The 16,257-nt window shown below is 39.8% G+C and overlaps 1 long non-coding RNA gene across 3 annotated transcripts in view; it reads right to left on the reverse strand.

Moving 5' to 3' along the window:
- The window catches only part of LOC137217497 (uncharacterized), a 56,663-nt gene extending 41,271 nt beyond the window's left edge, over nucleotides 1-15,392 (reverse strand). For all 3 annotated transcript variants that reach the window (XR_010940116.1, XR_010940115.1, XR_010940114.1), the window contains exon 1: nucleotides 15,235-15,392. This is a non-coding gene — a long non-coding RNA (uncharacterized lncRNA). The remainder of the gene's footprint in view (nucleotides 1-15,234) is intronic.
- Between the last annotated feature and the right edge of the window lie 865 nt (nucleotides 15,393-16,257).

The following is a 16,257-nucleotide window of genomic DNA, read 5'->3' on the forward strand; positions in this document are numbered from 1 at the left end:
AAATAAATAAAATCACATTTTATATTCCCATCAGAAACATATGAGGTTTCCAATTTCTCCTCTTCCTTGCCAACACTTGTTATCTATCTTTCAAAATATACTTCTTAGGGCTTCCCTGGTAGCACAGTGCTTGAGAGTCCTCCTGCCGATGCAGGGGCCGCGGGTTCGTGCCCCAGTCTGGGAAGATCCCACATGCCCCGGAGCGGCTGGGCCTGTGAGTCATGGCCACTGAGCCTGCGTGTCCGGAGCCTGTGCTCCGCAACGGGAGAGGCCACAACAGTGAGAGGCCCGCGTACTGCAAAAGAATAATAATAATAAAATATATATATATATATACACACACATATATACTTCTTACTCTTGGATGTAAACAGTCCAAAAGAGATTCCAATCCTATTCCATCTTGTCTATTGTGGGGCCATTTTTAGGCTATCTGTGCCTCATTATACCCATCTGTAAAAAGGGGATAACAAGAATACCTATATCATAGGGTTATATGAGAATGAAATACTTTCATAAGAACACTTCTTGCTATAGCAAATGCCCAAAAACCATTTGCTGTTATCATTACTATTATATCATCACCTATGACAAAATGGTTTTTTGCCTTTTCTCAATATACTTATTTTTAAAATAAATTTATTTATTTATTTTCGGCTGCATTGGATCTTCATTGCTGCATGCAGGCCTTTCTCTAGTTGTGGTGAGCGGGGGCTACTCTTTGTTGCGGTGCACGGGCTTCTCATTGCGGTGGCTTCTCTTGTTGCAGAGCACAGGCTCTAGGCACGCAGGCTTCAGTACTTGTGGCTCGCAGGCTCAGTACTTGTGGCTCGTGGGCTCTAGAGGGCAGGCTCAGTAGTTGTGGTGCACGGGCCTAGCTGCTCCGCAGCATGTGGGTTTTCCCGGACCAGGGCTCGAACCCGTGTCCCCTGCATTGGCAGGTGTATTCTTCACCACTGTGCCACCAGGGAAGTCCCTACTTCTTATTTTAAATCTTGTAAGTAATGTTCAGGTTACCCATATCATTTTCAGTTTGTGACAGTGTTAGCACCTTTTTTTTTTTTTGGCCGTACGTGGGCCTCTCACTGTCGTGGCCTCTCCCGTTGCGGAGCACAGGCTCCGGACACGCAGGCTCAGCGGCCACGGCTCACGGGCCCAGCCACTCCGCGGCATGTGGGATCTTCCCGGACCGGGGCACGAACCCACGTCCCCTGCATCGGCAGGCGGACTCCCAACCACTGCGCCACCAGGGAAGCCCCAGCACCTATTTTTTACTCCTGATATAGCTGTACGTTGGGAGAAACAATTCATTAAAGTGGTATCCCTGGCCTTTCTGTGCTCCTTTGCTGAGGATGGTGACTCATCTCTTGGTGAATCTGGGAAAATAATCTTGCCGATCTTGACACAATTTTTCCTCAATGTCCTCAGGCACTTCCTGCGTACAGAGGGCATATAATCTAATTTGTTCCCCCCTGCTTTAAGTTTCACAAGGGCTGCCTCCCCACCAGAGAGTGGCTGAAAGTCATTCAATTCAAGCAGGGGCGGTGAGTGGGTATGTAATTCTCAGTCTGTAAACTCAGTAGCATCAAGCTCATCATCTAGGCCACCTCGTCCAGGCCAGGACTAACCAGTGATTTCAGAGACAGTTTATTCTCCTTCTGCCTTACTCCTGGGCCTGTCACTTAATTGGTTCTAAACTTGAGGGGGAGTTTGAGGGAAAGGTGTTTATTACTGATCCCCCACAAAGTCCAGCATACATCTATTTTTGTCATACCCAAGACTATAATTTAAATGACTTAAAAAATCAGTTACATGATCTTTAAGCCTCACCAAATTACAAAAGGATAAACTTGTGGAAATGGAAATATGAAAGTGGAAAAATGCACTAATGTCCCTTAGAGGCAGGTTATACCAGTTAGCTATTTCTGTGTAACAAAGTACCCCAAAATTGATTATCTTTAAAGAACCATCATTCATTTAGCTCAGTAGTCTATGGATCAGCCATTTAGGCTGGGCTCAACAGGGAATTTCTCCTGCTGGTCTTGGCTGGGTTCACTCTTGTTTCTGTGGTTGGCTGGGGGCTACTTGGTTTTGGGGGGCCTCAGCTAGGATAACTTATCTCTACTCCATTTTGTCTCTTATTCTTTAGCAAGCTAGCTCTGGCTAGCTCACATGGTGGTGAAAAGGTCCCAAGAGCCACAAGAAAGCAAAAACTGGAAGGACTCTTTAGTCCTAGGCTCAGAATTTTGGACATTTCTTACACTGCATTCTATTCATCAAAGCAGGCCACTTGGCCAGCCCAGATTCAAGGGAGGAGAAAACAGATTTCACTTCTTGGTGGGAAGAACTGCAAAAGATTGTAGCCATATTTGTAATCTACCACATATGCACAATAGAATAAAAGCAAATTTGCAGAAATATTGAACTTTACTTGTGTAATATAAAATTATCTGGACTAAAACTTAGCTAGACTAAACAGTATTTGCTTAGTACTGTTAAAGTTTATAAGCCAAGAATGAAAAGTTACCCTTACATTGTGGTACACAATGTGAAGTGAAAATTTTTAAATTATAGAAGTCATTTTGAAATAGAAACCTCCTATGTAAATCCAGGGACCAACAAGTATAAGACTGAATATCAGAGTCAATGAAAATGTTAGTCCATCATATAACTTTTGGTTAGTTACATGGTTTGAAAGTGAGACATTCTATAATACCAATGACATGGGAGATGAATGTCCAAACTAATATTTTGGTATATAATATAAAATTAAGACATTAAAAACAGGTAACAATTTATTATTGTAATCATAAAATTGAGTCACCCATGAAAGAGACTGGGTAGGATATTTTCTCTACCAAAAAAAACATTCTCTACTGAAAAAGTCTAAATAATTTATTCTTTACAAAGAACATACATTATTTAACTTGTTACTCCTACTTATATCATGAATTTGTTACTTTCCTTTTTCCTCATTTTTTTGGGTCTCTATTTTGTAAACTTTTTATAATTAAATATTATAAAAATTATTCCAAGATGCCATATTGTCATTAATTCAATAGTAAGAAGCAGCTTAGTACTATTTTTATATTCTGATTTCCTGCCATTCCCCATCTGCCCCATTAACGACCTAGATTATCAGATTTTGATGAATTTCCACCACCACCACCCCCTGCTCTTATGTTTATCTCTAGTTTTCTAAAATCCTCTCTGGTCCATTGGCTGCATAAAATGAATCTTCCCTAAATATTTGGTCTCGAATACTTCACTATTACAAGAGTAGTCTTGACTTCAACATGAAAAGAAAACAAATAAAACACCCAATGCACAACAGTTATTCTGAACCGGGGGCGATTGAATAAATTCATTAACATATAGCTTCTAAATGTTTCTAATGTAATCTGAGAGTATTTTTTTGTTTTGAAGTTGTCACAGCAACTTGTTTTTTTCCCGCAGCCCAACTAGAATTGTTCTGCTTGGCCTAATTAGAACTGAACTGCTTGGTTTTCATCAAAAATCAAACAACACTGCTCAGTATTTTCTGGCTTTGTTTTTAAAAATCATTTACGATTTTGTATTGGATCACATATCTGGGGGAAAAAAACCAAACCCTCAGTTTTAATCAAAGCATACCTCAGTTGATTGCACGTCGTTTTTGAGTTTATTCATGAAAAATACCATCTATGAACTATGGGTATCAATGTCTACTTAAGGGAATGACTACATTGTAGAAGTAGTCCCAATAAATTTAGTTAAATAAATGAATGGATGAATGAAATATAAAATGGAACATTAAATAAAGCAGATTCATATATGAGTGAAAGCACATGAATTAGGTGACTGAGTTCAAGGCTTTGTTCCTTGATTAACTGCCTATGTGACTTTAGTCACAGATCGAAAACATGCCGTAAAGTTCATCATATTGGTTGAAATGCATCTGGCTGCAAAATAACAGCACCAAGCTAGAGGTGTCTATGGCTTCATCAAGGCTTATGGCCTTACGGTTGTCATATGGATGCCACAGCTCATGCATGACAGGGTGTACAAGTGGGAAAGGAAAAGTTCTCCTTACATGCCCTGCACCTTTCATGGTGGGGGTGGGTGGGAGGGAATCTTTCCCAGAAGTCCCCTATAATTTCCCTTCTATCTCACTGGCCACAACTGTGTCATATGGCCAATTCTGACTGCAAAATTGGCTGGATAGTGAAGATTGGGCATTTTCAGCCTCTGTACAGAGACAGGCAAGGAAGAAGACTGGGAATGGCAGTCAACTAGGCAGTCAACAGAGTCTGCCACAAGCCAGCTCCCTGGTTTCAATGATGATGAAGATTAGTCCAGAGAAAAGAGGTGACTTGTAGCAATTTACTGTTATGGCCAGAATCAGAACTAGAACTTACACCTGCTCATTGTGCAGTTCTGAGCATCCCCTAGTAACCACAGTGCTTCTTCAAATGTACCATATCCTCACCTCTGAGACAAGGGGGTTGACTAGATGCAATTAATTCAGCAATGTATAAATGGGCATTAACTGACCACTTAATATATTCCATACCCTGAGTGAAGTGCAGGAGATCAAAAGAAATAGTTTCTTCCCTCAAAATCTGAATGATCTTAGTATTCTAGTTTCATAGCTAACATAATTGTAATTTTTAAAACAATAAAATGAATCAAGTATCCACTCCAAGAAAAGGTTTAGAAGATACATGTAAATCAGAAAATAACACTACTAGCTTACATAATTATCTAAGGCAAAGGTTAGCAAACTGTACCCTGTGGACCAAATCTACCCAGTGTTTGGATATAGTTTTATTGGAATCAAATCTAGCCCACTGTTTGGATACAAATAAAGTTTTATTGGAACACAGCCATACCCATATGTATACATATATTCTATGACTGCTTTCCTACTACAATGGCAGAGCTGAGTAGTTGCAACAGAATTGAATAGCTGTGATGGAATCTGTAGCTTGCAAGGTCTAAAATATTTACTATCTGGCCCTTTACAGAAAAAGTTTGCCAACCTCGTATTTAAGGGGGAAAGGAAGAATGTTTATATAAAATATAGATGGTTGTTATTTATCTCATCATGTCCTCCAAATGTTTTACTGACTATCTGGTTTTTGGCCCTGCAAATTCAGCAGACAGTACATCAACATCAGCAATATAAGACCTTGATTACTTGTGCCACGGTTGACTTGAAAACATTAAAAAATGCTTCAATTACCAGATGAGTTATTTTTGTTTCAGAGAGCATTTATTCACTCTGTTCAAGATGACAAAGATTTGACTTGGTTGGCTTAGATGACATTTTTGGATAACTTGAATTTATCAGCGTATATATAACTATATTGTGTGAGGGAAGTCAAATTCAGCTGACCCCATTTGCTTCCTGGCGTCTCCCAAGACCCTTGGACGTTTCCCTTCCTCTGGTGGCTGAATATCCACACCTAAATGCTCGTCAGTGTCTCAGATGCAGGTTTCAAGTTCAACTCAACTCTTCCCTCCACCTTGTCCCATGTTTGTTTATGATATGTTACACAGGCTTGGTTTCAAATTCTGACTTCACCACCCTTGAACTTGGGCACATTTTTACAACTGTCTAAAGCTTCAGTTTTCTCTTTCGTACAACGGGAAGAATAATATTCACCTTATTTAGGATTGGTATAAAAATTAAAGGAGACATTGAGTGTAAAGTGCTTGGCACAGAGCAGATATAAAAAATACTTCTCCTTCCACACACTTCTCAAAATGTTAGGCATTAAGTCGCGAGAACTCAGCTTCTGTAGCAGGCTTTGAATCTGGCGCATCGTTTCCAAAAATGTGGCCATCACCTTGCTTCTTCCCTAAATGGCTGCGATTATCGCCCATCTCTTCTTCCTTGCTCTGACTGCATGTTTTTTTGAGCTATCTTACTACAATTTTGCTTAGCAATCTACACTTAAAATAAAATTCCATTCTTAGTTTGTTACACTTGTTGATCAAGGCTATTATTCAGTCATGATCTGCAAGGCTCTGCATTCCTCTCCAAGCCCATCTCTGCTCCACATGGTGTCTCATCTTCCAATAGGCTAGCCCAAGCTTCTTCGTATGGCAGACTCAGGGTCCCAAAGAGCAGTAGGAGACGACAAGCCCCAGTGAGCAAGTACTTTTCAAGGCTCTGTTTGTGTCTTTTTCTTACTGAGGTATAATTAACACATAACATTGTATCTACTTGTGTCTTCTTTGTTAGTGTCCGCTAGGACATAACAAGTCACATGGCCTAGAGTCAGTGTGGATAAAAGGGTATGTATATAAGGAGATGTCCTTCTTTGGGGGTCATTACTGCCACAGTCTAGCGCAGCCACTTCCTGCTTATGTGACAATGGGCAAGTCACTTACCTCACTGACACTGTTTCTTTAATCTGTAAAATGCAGATACCATTCAAATTGTATGGTCCCTATAAAGATGAATAATTTTTAATTCTTTACATGTCAATTCTGTATATCTCTTGCAATGCTCAGTATTGCGCCTTACACATAAACCCATTGTTATATTACTTGGCTAGGAACTAAGAAGGACCATAAAGATAAACAACAAACAACGGTGTCAGTAAATATCTGTTTATAGAAATAAAATGACTGCCCTGAGAAATGGACCGGTTGTAATATGGCCTTTGTCAGAGATGTTTTCCATTTTAATGACTTTTTTCTCTTGATTTAGAAATGTATCTTCAGGGTAGAAAGAGATAGGAAAGTACAAAGGAAAGTAAAATTAACTAAAATCCCATTCTTAAGAGAGAACCACTCTTAACATCCCAGCAGATTCCTCTTCAACCTTGTTCTCTATGGATTTTTTTTCCTAGAGATTTCACTCTTGTTAATAGCTTACAAGTAAAATTAAAACAGCTTCTGAAAAGAGAAAATGGATGATTCCCACTTTGAAAACTTACTGAAAACATTTGCGTGTTGAAATAAAACCAAACGTACTGACATACCATATAATTTTTGTTAATAGGGCATCAGGAATGGTGACTGAGAGATTGCCAGGAGACAGAAAAACATTCAATTTGCTTGTTTGGCAGCTAACAAGAAGTCACAGCCATAAAACTCAAAATAACTGACAAGTCATAAATATACCCTATTTTCTTTCTTAAAAAAATTCCTCATATAATCAAAAACATTTCCTTTACTTGACTCATTACAGGTGCCTTGTGCTAGGAGTATCTCCTCCATCCAAGAGTGGAAAAAGCAGCTCCACCTTTTTAAAGGTTTTTTTTCTGTGTTTTTGTTTGCCTTTTACGTAGACTGTATTCTAATCTTTCAGCAGTTTCTGCTTTTTCATGTGCTCCTTATTCAGCTCTTGGTTGCCCTGATCAATTTCCAGTTGACTTTCTCATTGAACTTTTAGCAAGTGTATTGGTGTATCCTTGGGGTCTTTACCATTCAAAATTGTTGCAAATACACATGAGCCACATGAATGTAGTTTAAATTGTCTCAATTTACCAGATTTCTCCTTCATTAGTGAGACTTTACACATGGTTAAAAAAGTAATATGGGCAAAGAGAAAGAACTTTAATTACAAACTCTTTTTTTTTTTTTTTTTGCGGTACGCAGGCCTCTCACTGCTGTGGCCTCTCCCGTTGTGGAGCACAGGCTCCGGACGCGCAGGCTCAGCGGCCATGGCTCACGGGACCAGCCGCTCAGCGGCATGCAGGACCTTCCTGGACCAGGGCACGAACCCGTGTCCCCTGCATCGGCAGGCTGACTCTCAACCACCCATCTTTTTTTTTTTTTAATTAATCTATTTATTTTTGGCTACATTGGGTCTTTGTTGCCGCACAGGGGCTTTCTCTAGTTGCGGTGAGTGAGGGCTGCTCTTCGTTGTGGTGCATGGGCTTCTCATTGCAGTGGCTTCTCTTGCTGTGGGGCACGGGCTCTAGGTGCACGGGCTTCAGTAGTTGTGGCACACCGGCTCAGTAGCTGTGGAGCACGGGCTTAGTTGCTCCGTGGCATGTGGGATCTTCCCGGACCAGGGATCGAACCTGTGTCCCCTGCATTGGCAGGCGGATTCTTAACCCCTGCGCCACCAGGGAAGTCCCACAAACCCATCATTGACTTAGTGACATGCTTCTAATCTAACAAAGATGATTTCAGAGGTATTACATTTCTAACTTACTAGAAGGAAAGAAGGGAGGAAGGGAGGAGAAGAGGAAGAAGGACTAGTGAGTGACTTCTAATTTCCCTATCATGAAGGATTAAGTCATCTTTCTATGTCTGTGTAAATATGCATCCTTTGGGAATGAATTTTCAAAGGTAACCAAGCGAGCTAGGACTACTCAGTTTCAGAATCACAGTCAGGATGGAATGGGCTGAGGGAGTCCAGATAGCCTAAGGGGTAAAGTCAAAGAATTGATTTTAGGGGGAAATGGAAAAAAATTTTTTGGCCAACCATTAGATTATTTGGCTGGGATGAGGTTAGGGATATACTTTCACAATCAAAAGACATCTGCTTAGTAGTTACCAAATCTCTACGTCAAGTTCATCAGTCTCCCCCGTCAAGGAATCTGTGAATAAGTGGGAGGCACGGCCGAAAGTCGTTGTGCATCGTGTACTTTTTAAAAAGTAGTTTCATAAAAATGGTGAAATCACTCTAGGCTAATCCTTTTCTCCAAATTTTACTCCCATCCAAAATGTGCCTGCTTTGGTTCACTCTCTGGAGCCTTTAGACAGTTTTTTCTATTTTGTTCAGAGCTTTTAGTTCTCTGTTGCAGAGTCACTTTATTAGGAGCCTACTTGGCCACACAGGAAGTGGCATTCCTGCTGAATCACATTTAGCTCAGAGAACATGACCTTTATGGTACTGATTCTTTGAGCTATGTTGATACTTGTTTTATGGACCAATTTTTTTTTATGGACCAATTTTTATAAACTGTGTGTTTGAAAAGAGTATGTAATTTTGCCTCTGTTGGGTGCAGTATTTCTTTCGGGTCAAATGTGATTGTGTAGTTCAAATTGTCCATAGCCTTAATGATTTTTATCTTTTTGATATGTTAAACCAGAAGAGTGTTAATATTTCCCACTATGATTGTGGATTTGTCTATTTATCCTTGCATTTCTATCAATTTTGACTCTATATATTTGCAGTCTTGTACTAAACATATAAAATTTTTAGTTGTTCTGACTTCTTGGCATACTGAAACTTTTATCATAATAATCATTAAGAAAAATCTTTGGAAAGGCTTTTTACATGGTATTCTGTTTTCTCTTTAGATCTCTTGGCTCACAACTGGATTATAGACTTGTCTTGGAGAACTTCTATCATCTATCTCGTCAGAACAATAATCTTTAAGGAGATGCTCCTCTCTCACTTCATCCAGGCGTTTCTGGAATTGCCAACCATAGTCTCTATCCCCTTGTCCACAGCAAGTAGTCTGAGAAGAAGTCCAATGGCCCCAGCTGGGCCAAAGTTCTTCCCCAGACTTTTCTGGATTGTAGCTAGAGAAGAAGTTTTCCTTCCTCATTGGTCAGAAAACTGTCGAGATGGGTGCCCAGGGTTCCCATGTGAGGTACTCTCTCTGTGGAGAATTTCCTCTGCTGTGGAAGAGAATGAGACCAGTAGGGAGACAGCAGCAGATATAATGTAGTGTGTGTGCGTGCGTGTGTGTGTGCCTGTGTGTGTTGGCAAGGGTGGGAGTGGGAGCAGATATCACTGATGCCTATCTAGCTCCACTGCTGGTGGGTTACATGAGATGATAAATTTCTGCTCCACCCTTTTCCCATAAGGTCGTGTGATCTGTCTGTTGCAATAAGTTAACACATCATGAAGTACTTTAAAGGGTGTTATGGAATTCTGGCCAAAGAAGACAGTGTACCAACCAACAGCCATCCTCACCATTATAATTTTGTTCTAAAACTTTACTGGAAAGAAAGGAGTGCTTTTCTGTTTAATAATGAAAGTGTTCATGCTTACAGGAATGCAGTGATAAAAATCTTTAAAATATTTAATATACCTGAATGTGTGAGTACACATGATTTATACTTTTGGGATATACCAGGCAATGACTTGAAGAAAAACACTGATTTAATCGAGAAGACATAAGCTAATTTTAAAAATAATAATTACGACTTTATGTAGGTGGTAAAGCAATGATGTCATTTGTAAACACAAAAGCCACACAAATAATAGAAAACCGCAGTCTGGAAGCAATAAAGTCTAGATGATATGAAACAGGTTTTTGCATAAGTAAACACTAATCAAAAAAAAGGCCAAAGTTTAATTTACTGGTAGCATGAATTATTTTTAGCATATGCAAACAATAATCATGAAAATGCTCTTTGAAGCCAAGTTGCCTGTTTCAAAAAGGCCAAATCTACTGAGTGAAATCAGAATCATTAATTTTAAACTATATTCAATAGTAGCAGATAGATACTTTTCACGTGATCAATCATGAATAATCAAATACTACTTTATGCAACACCTATTCAGCACATTAAACTCTGTAGTATGTTATGCTTTTTAGTAATTATATTTATCTCTTTAGTATACAAAATTTAATTCAAAAATAATTTACTAAAGGAAGTAAACAAAGAAGAATTCTAGGTAAATATGTGATAAAAAAGACATCGTTCTATTCTCTCGTTCTTGTCTGTGGTCATGATGCATGACCAAGTATTTATGAACTCAGTTTTGATAACTTAATGATTCTTGCTTATAATCACATTTTCCATGCCCTTTATTTTTGGCCTTCTATTTTATCTCAAAGAAAGAGAAATGAGATAAAGAGAAGCAAGTTGCTAGACTACAGCTATACTGCAGTATTGCTCTGAACTTAGTCAAATGCATGACCTGGAGTGCTTCAAAATGTGGTCACTTCCATCCATTCAGTTTTTTCTGTACGAGTAATGTTAGGTAAACAGAAACAGCTGATACATATCTATAATTTGCTATTTATGATCTATTTAAAGCAATACCCGAAATATATCATTCAAATCTTGGTTGTGTGAAATGAATCAAACTTTTTTTTGTGTGTGTGTGTGTGTGTGTTATGCGGGCCTCTCACTGTTGTGGCCTCTCCCGTTGCGGAGCACAGGCTCCGGACGCGCAGGCTCGGCGGCCATGGCTCACGGGCCCAGCCGCTCCACGGCATGTGGGATCCTCCCAGACCGGGGCACGAACCCGTGTCCCCTGCATCGGCAGGCAGACTCCCAACCACTGAGCCACCAGGGAAGCCCTGAATCAAACTTTTGACAGTGATTTGTGTGTGTGTGTACAGCTTTCAAAATACTGTGTTTTATACTAGTGGGTAAGAATATGCCCTAAAAGGAATATTCTGTAACTAACAAGCAAGCTAATTTCCTAGGAGAGATCAGTTAGCAGTTTCTAGCTAACGCTACTTGTGGTTTGCTATTCATAACATTGAGATCACTAAGAAAGCAAGCTTTCGTATAGAGGACACCAATCATTTTTCAGCCTAAGCTGCACGGGGTTGAACTATCAGGGGTTGTCAACCTCTCCCAACCTCTCTAGTAGTGAAGAAGAGCAGGAAATGAATGCTGACCACTCTAGTTGCATAGCATGCAGGTGAAGAAACCCATTTTTCTCTACCAGCACCCAGGGTACAGGGACAGGACCTCCATGACTGGGAGGAGGGAAGAGAACAAGAAAAAGGCAGAAAAGAATATCATATCAAAGGGCATTAAAGGGACATGGTTCCTGCTGAATACACTCAGCAGGAAGTCAAGCCTCTGGGAGTAGGACACCTGAGGACCTACCTACCAGATCCGTGGGCACCTTCAATTCCCTGAATGCTAAATACACACCTCCCGCCATGCTGCAGCTGGTTGCTTGTGCACACTCCCAAGTACAGCAGCGAGAGTTAGCTCTGTATGTAGATAGTGAGTGAGCTCAGAAAACAGGCCAGGGTTTACGGGCAAGGGAAAAATCATAACGTGAGCTATAGTGCCACCTTCTGGAAAGCAAGAAAGGTTTCCAATAGCTACCCTGACGACTTGTAAGAAGAGAAGACATAAAAGCTCAAGAATTGTGCCACAAGAGGAAGCAGGAAGAGCGGAGCAGGTGCACCCATACGGAAGTGGAGAAAACCCTACATAGTAACAGCACTAACAAACGGAATACTCTACCTGACGGCAACTAGCAAAGATTTAAAGAAGTATCTGCTTGCTTTCACATTTGAAATAGTAACGCAAAACTACAAGCCATATGAAAAAAAGAAAAATCAAGGAATCATGTCATCAACAAAAGATACTTCTTCAGGGCTTCCCTGGTGGCGCAGTGGTTGAGAGTCCGCCTGCCAATGCAGGGGACGTGGGTTCGTGCTCTGGTCCAGGAAGATCCCACATGCAGCGGAGTAGCTGGGCCCGTGAGCCATGGCTGCTGAGCCTGCGCGTCCGGATCCTGTGCTCCGCAACGGGAGAGGCCACAACAGTGAGAGGCCCACATACCACCAAAAAAAAAGATACTTCTTCAATAACCAAGATGTAAGGCACAAAGTTTTGTGATCTAGTGGTAAAGAATTCCAAAGAGCTGTTTTGAAGAAACTCAACAAGGTACCAAAAAACCAGAAAGACAATTCAATGAAATCACACAAACACAAAAAAAATCGTGATTATCATAGCAAAGGAAACCATCAACAAAACGAAAAGGCAATCTATTGAATGGGAGAAAACATTTACAAATTATATATCCAAAAAGGGGTCAATAACCAAAATATATAAAGAACTCAAGAGCAAAAATGCAAACAATCGGATTTAAAACATGGGCAGAGGACCTAACTGCAGTTGACCCTTGAATAACACAAGTTTGAACTGTGCAGGTCCACCAGTATGTGAGTTGCTTTCAGTAAATATGTACTATAGTATCATTACACAATCCACGATTGGTTGAATCCACAGATGCAGAACCAGGGATACAGAGAGCCGACTATACGGCTATTTGCAAATTTGACTGTGTTAGAGGGTTGGCGCCCCAAACCCCTGCTTTGTTCAAGAGTCAACTGTAGGTATTTTTCCAAAGACGACATACATATATCTACAGAAAGATGTTCAACATCACTACCAGGTAAATGCAAATCAAAACCACAATGAGATATCACCTCACAACTTGTCTGAATAGCTATTATCTAAAAGACAAGAAATAAGTGTTGGCAAGGATGTGGAGAAAAGGGAATGGTGGGAATGTGAATTGGTGCAGCCACTATAGAGAACAGTATGGAGGTTCCTCAACAAATTAAAAATAGAACTACCATAAAACCCAGCTATTCCATTTCTGGCTATTTATCTGAAGAATATGAAAACACTTACTCAAAAAGATATATGTACCCCTATATTCATTGCAGTATTATTTACAATAGCCAGGATATGGAAAAACCTAAGTGTTCATCATTGGATGAACAGATAAAGAAGATGGGGTGTGCGTGTGTGTGTGTGTATAGTGGAATACTACTCATTCATAAAAAGATGAAATTGTGCCTGTTGTGACAGTACAGATGGACCTTGATGGTATTATACTAAGTGAAATAAGTCAGACAGAGAAAAACAAATACTGTATGATTTCATTTTATGTGGAATCTGAAAATCAGAAGAAAAAACTCACAGGTACTGAGAACAGATTGGTGGTTACCAGAGGAGAAGAGGGTTGGGGGTGGGCAAAATGGGTGAAGGGGGTCAACTGTATGGTGATGGATGGTAACCAGACTTTTGGTGGTGATCCCTTTGCAGTGTATACAAATATTGAATTATGTTATAGACCTGAAATTAATGTTATGTACTAACTTTAGGTCAATTAAAAAATAAACGTTCAGGACTTCCCTGGTGGCACAGTGGGTGAGAATCTGCCTCCCAATGTGGGGGACACGGGTTCGATCTCTGGTCTGGGAAGATTCCACATGCTGCAGAGCAACTAAGCCCGTGAGCCACAACTACTGAGCCTGCGCTCTAGAGCCCGCGAGCTACAACTACTGAAGCCTGCACGCCTAGAGCCCGTGCTCTGCAACAAGAGAAGCCACCACAATGAGAAGCCCCTGCACTACAATGAAGAGTAGCCACCACTCACTGCAACTAGAGAAAGCCTGCGCACAGCAACGAAGACCCAACGCAGCCAAAAAATAAATTAAAAAAATAAATGTTCAAAATGAGGTATTTGCCAAAGAGAAAAATCATTTAAAAGAACCAAGCAAAAATTCTGCAGGTAAAGAACTCAATGAATGAAGTGAAAATGCAATAGAGAGCATCTGCAATAAAGTAGAACAAATGCAAGACAGAATAAATGAGTGAGAGGATAGGAATTTTGAAATAATCCAGTTAAAAAAGAACAAAGAATGAAAAAGAGATAAGAAAGCCTATGTGACTGGTAGGATTCCGTTAAAGGAGTAAATATTAGAATATTCAGGGTTCTAGAAAGAGAAGAGAGGGAGAAGGGGTCAGATAGCTTATTTAAAAAAATAATAGCTGAGAACTTCTCAAACCTGGGAAGAGAACTAGACATCCAAATTCATGAAGCTAATAGATCAACTTATCTCAATGCAAAAAGATCTTCTCCAAGACATTATAATAGAACTGTCAAAACTCAAAAATGAAGAGAATCCTAAAAGCAGCCATAGAAAAGAAATGATAGCCTAATAGGGATTCCTTTTGTAGGTTATCAATGGGTTTCTCAGCAGATACTCCACAGGCCAGGACTGAGTGAAATGACACATCCAAAGAGTTGAAAGAAAAAAATCACCAGCCAAGAATACTCCATCCTGCACATAAGAAGGAGAAATAAAAGACTTTCCAAGACAGACAAATGCGGAGGGAGTTCATCACCACTAGCTCTATCTTGTAAGAAAAACTGAAAGTAGTTCTTTAAGTGGAAACAAAAAGACACTAATCAGTGACATGAAAACATATGAAAGTATACAGCACACTGGTGAAGAAAAATAAGCAGTCAGATTTAAAAACTCTAATTATGTAATGCAGTGGTGTGTTAACCACTTAACTACAGTATAAAGATCAAAGGAAAACTTAAAAATAATTATAGCTACCATTTGTTAATGAATATACAATATAAAAAGCAGTAAAGGCATCAAAAATAGAAAAGCGGGGAGTAAAAGGATGAAGTTTTTGTAGACAATTGAAGTTGCTATCAGCTTAAAATGGACTGTTTTATTTTAGAGATGTCTTACATAAGCCTCATGGTAACCACAAAGCAAAAAACGTAGAACAGATGCACAAAAGATAATCAGAAATAGAGCTTACCGGGCTTCCCTGGTGGCGCAGTGGTTGAGAGTCCACCTGCCGATGCGGGGGACGCGGGTTCGTTTCCCGGTCCAGAAAGATCCCACATGCCGCGGAGCGGCTGGGCCCGTGAGCCATGGCCGCTGAGCCTGCGCGTCAGGAGCCTGTGCTCCGCAACGGGAGACGGCACAACAGTGAGAGGCCCGCGTACCGCAATTAAAAAAAAAAAAAGAAAAAAAGAAATGGAGCTTACCACTACAGAAAAATAACCTATTTACAAAGATAGGAAAAAGAATCAATGGAAATACAAAACAACCAGAAAACAGTAATATGGCATTAATAAATTCTTACCTACAAACAACGACTCTAAATATGTGGATTGAATTCACCAATCAAAAGGCACAGAGTGACTAGATGGAATTTTTTTTTTTTTATATCAAGACCCAACCAAATGCTGCCTACAAGAAACTCACTTCAACTTTAAGGACACACATAGACTCAAAGTGAAGGGATAGAAAAATATATTTCACAAGTGGAAAACAAAAGAAAGCAGAGGTAGTTACACTCCTATCAAACAATGTACACTTGAAGCCCAAAGTGGTAACAAGAGACAAAGAAAGTCATTATATAATGATAAAGGGGTCAATCATCAAGAAAATGTAAGTCATAAATATCTATGTACACAACATCACAGCACATAAATGTATTAAGCAAATACTAACAGATCTGAATGGAGAAACAAACAACAATACAATAATAGTAAGGGACTTCAATATCCCACTTTCAGCAATGGATAGGTCATCCAGAAAGGAAACGAAGAAGGACACATTGGACTTGAAACACACATTAGACCAAATGGACTTAACAGGCATTTGTAAAATATTCCATCCAACAGCAGCAAAATACACATTTTTTTTCAAGTGCACATGAAACATTTTCCAGAAGAGATCAACTGATAGTACTCAAAACAAGTCTAGCAAATTTAAGAAGATTGAAATCATACCAGGTATGTTTTCCAACCACACTGGTATGAAACTAGACGTC

This window comes from Pseudorca crassidens, chromosome X (genome assembly GCF_039906515.1).
Source record: "Pseudorca crassidens isolate mPseCra1 chromosome X, mPseCra1.hap1, whole genome shotgun sequence".
NCBI lineage: Eukaryota > Metazoa > Chordata > Mammalia > Artiodactyla > Delphinidae > Pseudorca > Pseudorca crassidens.